The 14,180-nt window shown below is 61.4% G+C and overlaps 1 protein-coding gene across 7 annotated transcripts in view; it reads left to right on the top strand.

The window, feature by feature from the left end:
- Positions 1-14,180, top strand: part of DAGLA (diacylglycerol lipase alpha) — a 62,312-nt gene that overhangs the window by 11,334 nt on the left and 36,798 nt on the right. For 2 of the 7 annotated variants that reach the window (XM_078057918.1, XM_078057919.1), the window contains exons 2-3: positions 2,480-2,580; positions 5,465-5,639. The exons of 2 other annotated variants lie outside the window; for them this stretch is intronic. The gene's annotated coding sequence lies outside the window, so the exon portion shown is untranslated. Of the gene's footprint in view, positions 1-2,479; positions 2,581-4,196; positions 4,304-5,464; positions 5,640-14,180 lie in introns of those variants that run through there. 3 more of the 7 variants (XM_078057917.1, XM_078057920.1, XM_078057916.1) reach the window with 2 other exon arrangements.

Here is a 14,180-nt window from a genome sequence, read left to right as displayed (position 1 = left end):
ACCTGCTGCCCTCTTGGCTTTAGTTCAGCGCCCCTGAGTGTGGCCCGTGGGCCAGCAGCAGCACCTGGGAACAGGTTAGCGACACAGAATCTGTGCCCCCCCCCAACCCCGGCTCAGAATCTCTGGGGGTGGAGCCTGGGGACCCATGGTTTAACCAGCTCCGAGGTGCTCCTTGTGTTCACTGCAGTCAGGGAGGTACTGCTGGGCCTCAGCCTCTAGAGCAGGGCTTCTCTGAGTGCAGGCTGGTTAACCCGAGCCTCAGAATCTCCCAGGGATGGCCATGGTGGGGCTTGCTCCAAATATAGGTCCCTAGGCCCTACCCCAGACCAGTGGATTCAGAATTTCTGGGTGGAGCCTGGGAATCTGCATTTATCCATCTCCTCACTACCATTCCAGCTGAGAGTCACTGGGACTCACTGTGGAGAAGAGCAGGGCCCCCACCCCCCACCCCTCCCCACCTTGTGCAGGAGGCTTTGCCTCTGCTGGTGGTGGGGTGTGGGAAAGGAGCGCTAGGTGGGGGCCAGGAGCCTGGCCCTCCTGGGGGGCTGCAGCTGCTCTGCCTTGGGCCCAGCTGTGGCGTTTTCTCACAGTGAGAAGAGGGGAGCAACCACCTGTGGGGAATTGGGCGAATGAACTCGCGTACGCCAGGACATGGTCTACTCTACAACGATGAGGGAAGATTGGGCCAGAACAGTGTTTAGTGAGGAGAAATGCTCACCTTCTCTACTCAGTGGAAAAAAGTGGTAGGTACAGAATGATCCCATATTTGGACAGAGGAAAGACTAGACGGATGTTAATAGTTAATCATTTTCCTAGGAGGATCATGGTGACTTCTGTTTCTCTCCTTCTATTTTTTATTTCTGTGTTCTATAGAGAACATGTATTTGGTAATAAGAAAAAAGTAGACACAGATAAGCATGGGTGGCCCAGGGTCCTTGGGTCACCTTTCCCAGTGAAAGGCTGAGACTCCCAAGACAGTGCTCCTTCCACTTGACCTACCTGCTGGGGTGACCTTCACCACGGTCCCCCTCACCTCCAGGCTGTGACCTCATCCCCTCTTCCCCTGCCCAGTCCTTCACACTGTTTTTCCCACCTTTTTTTACTTCCTCTTTGCTTTGAGTCTTCCCTGGCAGGGGCAGAGAACATTTCATGTAAGAGGAGCCGGGAGGGGAGATTGGAGGGGTGGGAGCACCCCCCCCCCCCCATCCTGCAAGCCTCTGGTAGAGTTCACTTTTCATCAGGAGGCCACCTAGGCAGGCACCGAAACCTCTGTTCCAGAGTCTGGCACATAGGATGTGTTTGGGAAGTCATGGTTGAACGGAGGTTTGGATGCAGCCGGGGACTGGACAAGACGCATAGCTGTGCTGACCTTGGGCACGTCAGCATGCTTCTCTGGGCTTAGGGTTTTCGTCTCTAAGATTCGCAGAGGTTTGAGCTCTGCTTCCCCCCAGGCCCTTCCAGCTCCAACTTGCGGGGAGTCACGTACCTTCCCACTCCTGCCCCCTTGCCTGGTTTTCTAAGCGAGTTGTGCTGTCCAAGAAGACCCCACCTGTCCGTCCCAGCGGCCCCGGGAGGGTGTGTGCAGAAGCAGCTGCTCAGGGCTGGGCCTCCAGGCAAGGGCGGCGGGAGGGAGGGGACCCGTGGTGCTGGGAAAGAGAGTAGGCCCCAGAGCCAGAGGACACCGGACAGTCCCGAATCCGCTACTGGTCCCCCGTGAGCCCCGGGCAGCCTGTGTGCCGTCTGTGGGTCACGTGTCTGCGGTCCAGCTCTCCTGGCCAGAGCTGCCTTTATCCCGGTCCCCCTGGGCGGCTTGGCGGCCGAGACCCCGCTTCCGTCAGGCCCCAGCTGCCCGAAGTCTCTGGCCCTTTCAGCTGTTTTCCAGTGAGTGGCTCAGGGAGGAGGGAGGGTGGGAGAAATCCATTCAAGCCATTTGTTTTAAAGACATTTAAGTAAACCCATGGGATTTGTGTGGCCACATCTTTTCAGTCTTCTTTCAAAGAAATGGATGGGTTTCTGGGACTCTCCCACCACCGGCTTCCCTGCCCAGCAAGTGCAAGAGGCCCGGGCTTCAGGAGGAATCATGGAGAGGGGAAGCCCAGCCAGGGTGGGAGGAGCAAAGGGGTGGGGGTGGGGAGGCGGGGGCAACCTGAACTTGAGCTTCATTTCCCCAGCTGTGGAGGGGCTCCTGTCCAGGTAACGCCAAGGGTGTGCCTGCCCTTTGCACCCTCCCTGGCCCAGGGAGCCTGTAGAAATCAGCTTTGCCAGCAACCCAGGGGCAGGAGTTGGGAGCTAATGGTGGTGCTCGGCACACAGCCCTGCAAGGGCAGAGGTGAGGGAGGCAGGGCTCTGTGCTGGCTGGGGTCTGGCCCAGGAATAAGGTGCATTTGCCTCTGGGGTTCTGGGAGGCTTTCTATGGGGCAGGAGAGAACAAGCGAGCCTTACTTTCCTGCCTTTTTCTTCGTGGCGGTGATCTGTTCAGCCTCCCGTGCCTCTGGGAAGCCTTCTCTGTCCACCGTGGGCTGATAGGTGTCCCCACTGTGGGGTCCCCAGCATCAGAGCTTCATGGCCTCTCGCCTACGTGTGGGTTTCCTTCTGCACTGTGAGCTCCTCGGGGATAGGGCTTGCCACCTCCATGTTCTGATCCCCAGAAGCTCCTTCTTTTTTTTTTTTTTTTAGATTATTTATTTGAGAGAGAAAGAGCATGCGCGTAGTGGGGGGAGGAGCAGAGGGAGAGGGACAAGCAGACCTGTGCTGAGCACAAAGCCCAAAGTGGGGCTCCATCCCACAACCCCGAGATCATGACGGAGCCGAAACCAAGAGTCAGATGCTCGACCGACTGAGCCACCCAGGTGGCTCCCAGAAGTTCCTTCTTAAGGTCCCATTGAGTGGATCTGAAGCCCCATCTGGCACTCCCCAGGCCCCGGGTCTGGTCTCCTGCCCTGGTCTCGGAGCCTACTGAGGCAGTGTGTGGCGGGGGGCATGCTCAGAACATCACTCTCCCCTCACTCTCCTCTCCTATGCCTTGGCCAGGAGTCAGGCTGGAAGGGAATGGGGTAATGGGGTAATGGGGTGGACAGTGAGGCACTGGCCAGAATCTGCCACAGGACAGACAGAGTCTGCAGCTGCCGCAGGCGGGATCTCGCAGACCCCCTCCCCTGCGCGCTCAGCCCGCAGCAATGAAGTGGCCGCTAACACCAACCAGTCTGGCTGGTTTGTGGGGACCTGGCCCGGTTTCTTGAGGGACAGGATGTCCTGCTGGGAGCAGCCTTTGTGCCTGTCCTTTCTGGCCTTCCCCTTTCAGGCTCTCAGGCTGGTCCTCTCCTGGCCTGTTCTCCTCATTGCCCTCTCGACCCTGTCCTCCTTGAGATGCAGGGCTGCATGTGGTTGGCGTGCCCGGGCAGGAGTCGCGGAGGCCAGGGCCTCGCAGGCATGAGGTGGGGGTGTCCGTGACCCTGGCCCGGTGAGGCCCGGGGGTGCTGAGGCCCTGGCAGCAGGATACCCAGTGGCTGGGGGGACGAGTCCCAGGCAGGAGCTACCAGGGCTCGTGGAGGCCAGGCCCCCACCTCCTCCCGTACTGCCACGCCGAGGATAAGGGACTGGAGGCCTGAAGAGCCCGTGGGACCAGCGCCTTATGGCAGGGCTCCTTGGCACTGCGACTCTTCCCTGCTGCCACTGCCAGGCTCCCCTCTCAGGGAACAGGAAATGGGGGTGGGGGAGCCCGGGTGTTCCTCTCGCCCTCTGCCGGGAGGGGCTGGGTGCCCCACTCCGTAGGTGTCAGCGGAACTGTCACCCAGCGGCGGGCGCCGGGCTGGGATTTCCCTGGCTGACTCAGCCCCGGCCTGGCTGTGCCGCAGCCTAGGCAGGAGTTACTTGTGAAGGTGTCTGAGTCGCTGCAGCGACTCGCACGGGGGGAGTCCCGGGAGTAGGGGAGCAGGTCCCTGGGGCTGGCTGTGGGCGGGCCCCCCATGGGGCGGGAGACCCTAAGCCCTCCATCAAGCACAGCAACCGGACTTCCCAACCCAGGAGGACTGGTGAGGAGGCATCTAGGGACCTGAGCACCAGCAGGGCTACTCCTGCCTCCCTGCGAGTCTCCCCCCCGCCCCAAGGGTGAAATGCCTTCCCTCCAGAGAATAGAGAAGCCATTGATTCCCTTGTTCCCCAGGCACTGCACAGACAGGCCCCGGGGGGGGGGGGGGGGGGAGGCAGGAAGTGGGGCCAGCACAGTGACCCAGCCAGGGGCCAAGGATTCTTGGAGAAAGGGAAAAAAACCTGCAGGCTGTCCCCCTACCCCAGAGGAATTCACGTAAGTCTGCGTGAGATTTCCAGGCCCACAGACGCCCTGGAGCACATCTCGGGGCCCTCCTCGGCCACAGCTGCCGGTGCCGCCCTCAGCTGAGAACTGGCAGCGGGGTGGAGTGTCACAGCCACGGTGTGGGGGGCTGGGGGCGGGCCGTGCCGACGGAAATGTGGGGTGTGCGCCTCGCGAGCAGGCCTGTGGGTGGTGGCAGCAGAGCAGCGTAGGGCGGGCTGGGGGGGGTGGTGGGATGGGATGTGCAGTTCGGAACGATTGCCCCAGAGTCTCTGCCTTCCCCTTGTTGATGGGAGGAAGAGTCACCCCCTGACGTCTGCAGGCTGGAATAGCGGGGGCCTGGCAGCTCCCCAGGGGCCAGGCTGCTGCGGCCGAGGTTCACAGGGTGACATTTGGGCCCCTGGCCCAGCTCAGTCTCAGCGGACAGACGTCTCAGTCCCCTACCCACTGCCTGGCCTGGTGAGAAGTGGAGCCATTTCTGTGGGCCAGGTGCCACGGGGCAGCCCCAGTGTGTCTGATGAACAGGCCACTTAAACCCCTGCAAGCATGCCTGGCCCCTTTGGCCACACTAGTCCCTCCACGAGCAGGCATAGGGCAGGGTGGCCCAGGGAAGGAATGTGGCCTGTGGGCCCAGCCTCCTGAGTGACAGGGCGGGGGGCACAGCCAAGGGGGCGGGGCAACAGTGAGTCTGACTGGCAGTGGCCTGAGCAGGCAGCGTGGACAGGCAAGGTGCGGGGGAGGCCTGGCCTGAACCGCCGTGGCCCTTAAGGCAGGGCCAGCCCTCTGAGGGCAGCGCTCTTTGAAGGACAGAGGACAGCCCTGCCTGGGAGCCTGCCAAGGGCCTGGGAACTGGGCAGCGGGGCAGAGTTCCAGGTTCTGCTCCTGGCCCACGGCTGACCTCAGCGTTGCCTAGGGCAGGGGATCTGCATCCTTGGCCCTTACCTTCCTTCCTAAAATGATTGTATGTGACTCAGGGGCCCAGAAGGTTCCTTCATACCCAGATGTTCTCCTGTCATTTACTGAGCCCCCAGCATTAGAGAACAAGGGAGGGCCCCAGAACTTTGTCCTGGCATCTAGATGGCCAGGCACTTAAACTGAGGAGCATGACAGTGATCCCCCCCTTGGACTCTCTGTCTCCTCCTCCCTCCTCTCCAGGATGATGGGACAAGTCAGATGACGGCCCAGAGTTCCTTCAGCAGATAGTTGGGCTGGAATCGTACCCTTATTCTCACCATTATTGTGGCGTTGGCTCCCTAAAGCCTGCAGGGGGGCTCCCTGGAAGAGGCAGCATGGCTTGTGTCCTGGGCTGGCTTCCTGGCCCCATGGTCAGGTGAGTGAGTAACGAGAGGTCAGAGGGGGGCAGCCGGGGGCTCCGGGTGGGCAGGAGGGGTCCCTGGCACCTCTTGGGCTTGGCTAAGCCACCGGCTCCCATCTGCAGAGGGGCGGCTCACCCTCCCTGAGTTGGCGGGGAGACCTCAGAACTGAGGAGTGCATGTCCCCAAACATCTTGTTCACAGCAGATGGCAGCCGCAACTCCCTTTCTCCCTGCAGTGACAGTTGCATTTCCCGTCCCTTCGCTCACCCCTCCTGTTAACTTTGTGTCTGCTTTCCAAGTTGGGGAGGCAGCCTGCAAGGCCGCAAAGCCACCTGTGACTGTGGGTGAGGCTAGGTGCTCAGATCAAGTCTCCAAAGGAGAGGAGATCTCCAGCCCCCATCTGTTTGTCAGGGAAGCTCGGTCTTGCCCTGGTTCTCACGTGCTTAGTCTCTTGCCGCAGCCAGGGATCCGCAGCCACAGGATCTCAGAGGAACGAGGGAGCAGGCCCAGGGCCTGGTCTGACATTCTTTTCTTTCTTTCTTTTTTTTTGTTTTCTTTAAAGATTATTTATTTGAGAGAGAGAGAGACTGAGAGAGAACATGACAGGAGAGAGAGTCAGAGGGAGAAGCAGACTCCCCACTGAGCGGGGAGCCCGATGTGAGACTCGGTCCTGGGTCTCTGGGATTATGACCTGAGCCGAAGGCAGTTGCTTAACCGACTGAGCCACCCAGGTGCCCCCTGGTCTGACATTTCTGGGGCAGCTGCAGAGCACCAGGCCCTGAGCTGGGTGCCGAGGATGCAGGCAGAGGGTGCAGCCCTGCCCTCCGGGAGCTCCCAGCATGGTGAGGAGCCAGGGTACTCAGGGGAGGGGTGGAGGGACACCGATCTGGTCTGCTTCGGAGTTCGCAGGCTTCTGGAGGCTTCACAGAGGCTGTGGTATTTGGGCTAAGCCCTGAAAGGCTGAGGAGTTCCCAGGCGAGCAGGATTAGAAAAGGCATTCTGTGCAAAGGCACAGAGGCATGAAGTGCTCTGACCCCGCAGAATGCTTGGCTGTGGCAAAAAGCAGAGCAGATGAAGGGCAGGCTGCCTCATCAGCATGCGCCGTTCATCACTAGGGGGGATCTGCAAGGGGAAACCTCGCTCCCCTGACCAGAAGCCCTGTGTAGGAAACAGGGGTGGCACAGGCCTGGCTCAGCTGCAGGGATTCTGGGACCTGGCTCGTGGCTGCACTGAGTTGGGGCCCACAGGAGCAACCCCCTGCTGCTGGAGCATCCTCCCCTGGAGAAATCTACCCTGGAGGCTGAGGCCAGGGGGTCACGGAGTAGCTGAGTGAGTATGCCCTTGGAGGGTGAGGTGCCCAGGCTTCCGGAGTGCCGCCCCATGTTCTGTGACCTGCCCCGGCTCTACTCTACGTCCGTGTGACACTGGGCACAGCATCCATGTATTGAGACCCTCATCTATGCCAAACTGTGCTCGAAGTGTTTCCCATACAGACCTCGTCCCATTTAACCTTCCCAAGGGCCACTCAAATGGGCACTGCTAAATGCCCCAGCCAGGGACATGACTTGTTCAGAGTCCCCCAGCCAGGACGTGGCCAAGCAGAGGCTCCAGGCCCAGGTCAGCCTGACCCTCCTCAGCACACCTCCTTCTGGATGATGTACCCTGTCCCCTAGAGAAGGCTCACGGTGCCTGGGGGGTTGGCACCCAAACATGATAAGGCCGGCTCCCTGAGGACTTGTGCCCTGCCCATTCGCCCCTGCCGCCGCCTCCCCCTCTCCTCACGCTCAGGTTCCTCCCAGGGGCCTCAGCAGCAGCTGCGGGCAAGGCCACCGTGAGCAGCTGAGTGCCATCGTGTAGGGCAGCAGGCCCAGCAGAGGAGTGGCCTGCAGTGTTTGCTTTTCCCAGCCCTGCGTTTGCTGTGTCACTCACACCTGGCTCACTGTTTGCCCAAGGATTTGCCCTCCAGGAAGATGGGGTGGGGTGGGGTGAGGCTGGGCAAGGGTGGCAGGCAGGTGGTCCGCCGCTTCTGGGCTTCCAGCTTTTCTGCATGACCAAGGAGGTCCGCACTGCCCGTAAGGGCCAGCCCAGCAGGGCCTGGCGTCGCCCGCGCGGAGCATGTGACTCGGCAGTGCCGGGCCTCGCATGCCTGGCGTGCCAGGGCGGTGGTGGCCGCGGCAGCTGGACAGGCGGCAAGGAGCAGAAGAGGTCCCCAGAGCCCTTATGTGGGGCACTGGCCTCAGAGTGTGGGGGCGAGGGGCGGCATCAATGGGACTTTTGTGTGACTGGGCAGGAGCACGGGCCCGAGCCAGGAGCATCCTGCTCAGGCGCATTTGCCCCCTTCCTTCCCGGAGCTGCTGCTGCTCGGGGGGGCCCCCCGCCTGCCAGGGGGGAGCTTGCCTGGACTCAACCAATCCCTGCCCTGCCCTTCTCCCCTTTTCAGATGAATCAGCCCCAGAAACCTGACGATTTCTTCTTGGGCCCTGGGCCTGCCCCTCTGCCTGGCCTCCTGACAGCAGGCTTCCAGCGCCCTCTCTCCGGTCCGATTGAGCTCTCTGCTACACGGGCAGTCACTGACCAGGGGATGTGCTGCTGCCTCCTTGAGGCCACGGGCCTGCTCCTCGCGGCTGACGGGAATAGATTAGGTAGACAGAGGCAGGCTGGATCTGGCATCCCAGGGAAGAGGCCCTTTCTTCACTGCAGCTGGGACCCCAGGGAGAGGCCTGCCTGCATTAGCTGGGGGGGAGCCAGCACCTCCCTCCTGGCAGTCCTGCCTCTGGTCAGCCTATCAAGTGGCTCTGGTCCTGCGAGGGTGAGGAACCTCGGCATGCCATGGGGTGTCCAGCCTGCTTTGCACTGTGGCCTTTAGCAAACCCACTGCTCCGGCCCGTGGTCTCCCCACCACTTGGTACCTGTCAGACAAGCTGTGAGGACAAGCAGGCTGTCACCAAGAGGCTGCGTGGCCCCCTCCATGGGCAAAGAGCTCTGTAAACAGAGGGCGGCCGAGAGAAGGCTTAGGGACAGCCTTCCCAGGTGGGCACAGCTTGCTGGAGGTTGCCTGGTCACTCCCATCCTGGCCCTTGGGGAGCTGGCCGAGTGCGTCTGGCTCCTGGCTGTGGGGAGCCCAGTTCCCTCCACCACCACCTCTTAGCTGGGGAGGATGACAGATGCAGAGGAAGGCAGCGTTGGTCCGCTGTAACTTGTTTAGGTCACTGTGGCCGCCAGGCCCTGCCCAGGCTTCCCTCCAGCAGGTCAGGGATGGGTGCCTGCCCCAGGATGGACAGTCCTTGTACCCCACCTGCCACTCGTGCATCAGCAGTAATGACCCCGACGTGTATCGTGCCCCGTACCCCACTGTCGCTCCTCACGGCAACACTGTGGGTCTGGTACCTGGTGACCCCTTTCGCGGGGAAGGGAACACCTGTCTGTGTTGTACTCTACCCCACGTCGCTCAGATGTTATTTATCCCCCTTTTACAGGAACTGGGGTCCAAGGGGCTGCGACGTACCCACATGTATTCATGGATGGGCCCAGGACCAGGCCTGGATTCTCGGACACCAGGCTCCACGCATGTCCCACTCTGGCCCCTGCAGTAAATCGAACTGCTAATAAATGAGCACATTGATACATAATTAATCCCACCTTGGATCCCTCTGTTCTTTTCTCTCTGGGGAGCTCTGAGCACTTCCCAGACGTGATCTCATGCATCCTCCCGAGGCCCAGAAGAGGTGAAAGGAGGTTCTGTGTAGAGGGCCGTGGAAGAGCCGGCACAGGGGGCTGCGCGCGTCAGGAAACCAGCCCCCTCCCCGTCTGCGCTGCCCCTGCCTCTGGTCCCTCCAGGGTTGTGCCTGCGTGAGCCAGGAGGAGAGAACCTGGCGTTAGGCCCACGGGGGCAGGGATGTAGAGGCCCAGGGCTCTGTCTTCAAGGGAAGTCATCCCGTTGCCCAGGCTTTTTATAGAGTTTTCCTTCCAAGAAGCCCCCGCTACTTCCTGTTTGCTCTCACACTCCTGGGAAGTTGGCAGAGAGCAGATGAGGGTCACGGGGAGGGAGGCAGAATGAGGACCTGCAGGGCAGGCCCTTTACCAAGCCATCTGCTGCCCAGGTGGCCCGGGAGGCAGCCCCATTCTCATCCGCGTCATCTGGAGAGGAACCCAGGTGGAGAGACTTCCTGTGGTCACTCGGTCACGGTCATGGGCAAGTCAGCGACTGGTTAGGTTTTGAACTTCGTTCTGGCTGACCTCACAGGCTGGTGCCCGTAAACCACTGGGCTGTAGTGTGGCTGTTCTGGCCCATTCTCCCTCCCAGGGCGCTCTGAGCCTTCTGAGGGATTGCATTCCGGAACCGGAGACTGAAGAGCCTCGGAAATTGAGCATTCAGGGGACTAAACAGGCGAGTCCTAGGGAAATTGGAAATGATCCGGTCACTCACCTTGTTTTCGGATGAAGATGCTGAGGCTCTAGGAGGGGAAGCCAGATCCCCCCTTTTCTTCTTGCTGACACCCAAGCAGGCTGGATCTGGGCTATAGGCCACGAGGGTTCCACGGGGAACCCTGTTGCTGGGAGAGGGAGCACCCATGGAGGTGCTCCCTTCCTCCCTGCCGTGTGCTTGTCGCCCTCCCGCGGGTGGGCAGGGAGAGCGGGGCGTGGAGGTGCAGAGGAGCCCCTCAGACGGCAGGGCTTGGGCATTGCTCTGTCGCTCTCTCTGTGCCCCCTCAGGCAAGTCACCCAGCACCCCCTTCCTGCCAGTTTTCTGCATCCGTGAAACGAAGATGCCGCCTCCCCCTGCCTCACCCGTGGCGTGGTCATCAGGGGCGGGAAGGCCTGGGTGCACCTGCTGCTGGAGGAGGGCAGTTCTTGGATCCAGCCGACGGGGCCAGTGGATGCTGTGCAGAGGGCCCCGGGGCTGGAAGGCAGGAGCCCTGGGTTCTGGGCTGGGCTCTGCACAGGCTCCCTCAGCCTGTGCTCTGGCCCAGCTCCTCCTCCTGCAGTAGCAGGGACTCGGTGGGTTCCTGCCTCCTGCAGGGCCCCTGCCCCAGGAGCTGCACCCTAGTGGCGGGGGGGAGGCAGGTAGTAACGAGGCTGACAGACAATAAGGCCGAGAGTGCTAGATGCTGGCGAGTGCCCAGAGCAAAATGCAGGAGGGACAGAGAGGTGATGGAGAGGGACAGGGATGGGCACAGCTGAGATAGGGCAGGCAGGTCAGAGGAGCGAGGTTTGAGCTAGGAACTGAGTGGTGGGACAGAGCCAGCCACGCAGAGATGGCAGGGGCCGGGGGGCATGTCCAGGTGAGGGGAGGCCTGAGGGCCTGGATGTTGAGACAGGGCACACTTGGCTGCATGAGGGACAGAGAGTAGGCCCGAGCATTGGGGGGTGATCTGCAAGGGCGGCCTGGGAGGAGGTGAGGGCAGGCAGGCCAGCAGAAGAATCCCTGTCTTCATTTTCTAAGTGGGAAGACTGGAAATGGTGGTGGGGGGTTGACCAGCAGACAGACATCCTCTCTCTGAGCCTCTGTTTCCCCTCTTATGTGGGGTTGGCATCGGCTCTGAGATGTCCCCTGCCTGGGTTAAGGCCCCTCCCCGTGGTCATATTTGTGGTCAGAGCTTGGTGGCAGGAAGAGTAAGGAGTTGAATATTCAGGGGAAACACCTCCAACCTCAAGCTCAACACCGGCACCCTGAGCAGTGAGAGAAGAGCCTAGTGACTCCCCTTGAGCAGGTGTGGGCTGGCCGGACACCGGGGCCTGCCGCCCACCTGAGGGCTGGACCAGACTGAACTGGAAGTCCAGGAGAGGACGTAGATGTTGGGGTGGGGCAGGCTGCCCCAGGCCTGGGTTCGAATGGTGCTCCTCCAGGGTCAGGGGAAACCAGAGCGCCATCCATCCTTCCCTGTCTGCAGGGAGAGAGAGGCTCCCGGAGTATGATGGCCTCCGGGGTCAGGATCACTTGGTGTTTGTCCAGTTACACAGACCATCTGGCTGGGGTGTCCTGGACAGCACCCTCTCCCTTCCTGCCCGTCCCATCTGTCACCACTGCCTGCTGAAGCTCAGTGTGGGCCCCCACTTCTCTCCAGCCTCACGCCTGCTGTGGCCCGTGGTTGCCCTCTGTTCTCCAGATGAAGCGCAGAGCCCCTGGGCCCACTGGCCTTTCCACCTCGGGCCTCCTTCTTGCTTCTATCCCGTTCATCTGGTCTCTGCTCGGTCCTTCCTCCTCCTCCTTCATGGGCCTTCCTGCTGAGGGGCGTCCCCTGTGTTGCCCTCCCCTTGTGGCCTCTTTCCTCTGGCTTGTCCTACAGACTGCTCCCAGTTCTTAAGGCAGCCGGTCCTCACCTCCTCACTCAGGCTCTGACGGGTCGCCCCCTCGGAGCACGCGTCATGGAATTTTCCCTGGCCATATGTGAAGATTAGCTTCAGGTCTTTATTTTTTTCTGGCCTGTGGGCTCTGAGAAGGCTGGCCCCACATCAGACCCTGGTGTGTGGCAGGTACTCTGATGACTTGCTGGATGGATGGAGAATGGCCGCAGGCACGCATTTCATTTTAACTAGATGTCGCCTGTATTTGCACCACCTGGAGCCCACCCCTGGAGCTGTTCCTAGTCTTTCTTCCTTTCACATCCTCCCCTGCCCCAAGCCAGGGAGCCTGGAACCAAACCCTGGCCCTGTGGGAGGGTTGGGGGTCCTCATAGCTGCTGGGCCCGGGGCCACCTCCTGTCTTGTGCTCCTGGGCTGGGCAAGCGGGGGGCTTGGGGCCTGGGCCTGTCAGGGGTCTATCATGGAGAAAAGGGCCCTCTCAGAAGCATGCTAGCGGCTGGAAGAATGAACAAGGGCCACACGTTCTGGTAGAGCACTATCAGGGCCACTCCGGGAGGCTTCCAGGGTGACGAGAAGTTGGGAAACCAGGTAGAATCTTGGCATCACAGTGGGCCCAAGGAAGTGGGGGAGGGGGCCCAGGATCAGGTGGTTTGGGAACCTTCTCCCCTGAGCTTGAGGCCAGAGGTGGGTGGTGTCGGGGCCGAGCTGGGAGCCTTGGGCACGGCATCTCCTTTGCAGGCTGGCCAAGCCTTTGTTCTGCAGGGACCTGGTGTCCTCAACACTTGCCATAAAATGGTAGAAATGCTGGTCTTAGGAGGCTCGGGGCTGGAAGCCATAGCCGTCCCCCTCGGTGTTGGGGCTTTCCCGTTCCCGGCCAGGGCCCCGCTTGGTGTCGGTGGGCTCCCAGGCTGCCAGGATGTTCTAGTCAGACAGGCTCGGTCTAACACCGGCAGGGAGGAGGCGCCCAGGAGGCCCCAGAGCCCACGATTCTAGGTCACCTCCTGCAACATCCAGAGGCAGGAGTGGTATTTATAGCAGCCAGTAGCCACCAAGGGCGGGGAAGTCAGCAGGAACTGTGACGCAGGCCACCCCCCGCCAGGTCCCCTAGCTCACCGCCACCCCGCACTCCGGAGCCTTTCTGGGACGAGCGGTGAAGGGCTGGGCCTGCTGTGAGAGCAGGCATCGTCACTCTGCCTCCCCAAGCCCTGGAGGAGAGGAGGTGCCACTTTCTGCCTGGCAGGAGCCTCGGCCTCTGCCTGTCTGGCCAGGACCTTGTCTGTCTCCCTGGTCCCGGGTGGGCATCCTGTTAGCACTCAGTGCCTGGGCCTGCTGCTGTCTCCTGGTGCCATCAGCTCTCTGTTGAAAGGTTCATCCTTGGAGTCCCCAGCAGCTTTGCTGACCTTCCTGGGGCCAGCAGGGGTCTGTGAAAGGCCTGCCTCATTCCTCCTGTAGCAGGCAGTTGATGGGGCCATGGACACCTGCCCCACGGTGACTGGGAAGAGGCCCTACCAAATGCCTGTTACCTCCCTGCTGTGTCCTTGTTAAGTGGGCTAGAAGGGTGGCAGTCGCAGCCTGTGGTCACCAGCACTGGGCTGGGCATGCAGCCCTACCTAGCTCCACCTCCTGCCACACCCAGGGAGCAGGCAGGGAGACAGAGGCCACGGAAGGGACAGTGTGGCAGGGTCAGGCCCCAGGCCCTGAGGGTGAGTCCTCTGGGAAGGAAAGTGACGCCAAGCCCTGGAGTCCGAGGGCAAGCTGGCCAGGCCCCGCGCTCTTGGAGCCTTTCCCTACCCAGATACAAAGCGGGTCCTTTGGTCCTGCCCCGGCGTGAGCAGACAGAAGAAGGCTGACATTTGTCAGCTGCCTGATGCGGTTACCCCCAGAGTGGATGCCTGGGCTCCTCTCCCAGGCTTACCCCATTTCCAGACTGCCCACAGCCTCCAGGCCCATCCCCCCAGGCTGGAAGAGAGGCAGGGGGAGCCGAGATTTCTCCCTGGGAGCACCCGCAAGCAGGAGAAGGTGCAGCAGGCAGGCCAGGAGACCGCAGGAACGTGGGCCCTGGCTCCCCTGGCCCGTCGTAGGCTGATCAGGCAGGACAAGGGCTTACGGCCAACCGGGGACAGGCCCTGAGCGTCACTAGGGAGGGGCCCCTGAAGTGAGTGGGCCATCTGGAGAGGAGGAAACCCCTGGGCTTGCTCAGTTCTGAGCGGATGAGAGACATAGTCAGGAGCAGGAAATGGGCTAGTCCGATGG

Source organism: Halichoerus grypus, chromosome 11 (assembly GCF_964656455.1).
Source record: "Halichoerus grypus chromosome 11, mHalGry1.hap1.1, whole genome shotgun sequence".
Classification (NCBI taxonomy): domain Eukaryota; kingdom Metazoa; phylum Chordata; class Mammalia; order Carnivora; family Phocidae; genus Halichoerus; species Halichoerus grypus.
This window is presented reverse-complemented; position numbering and strand designations above follow the sequence as displayed.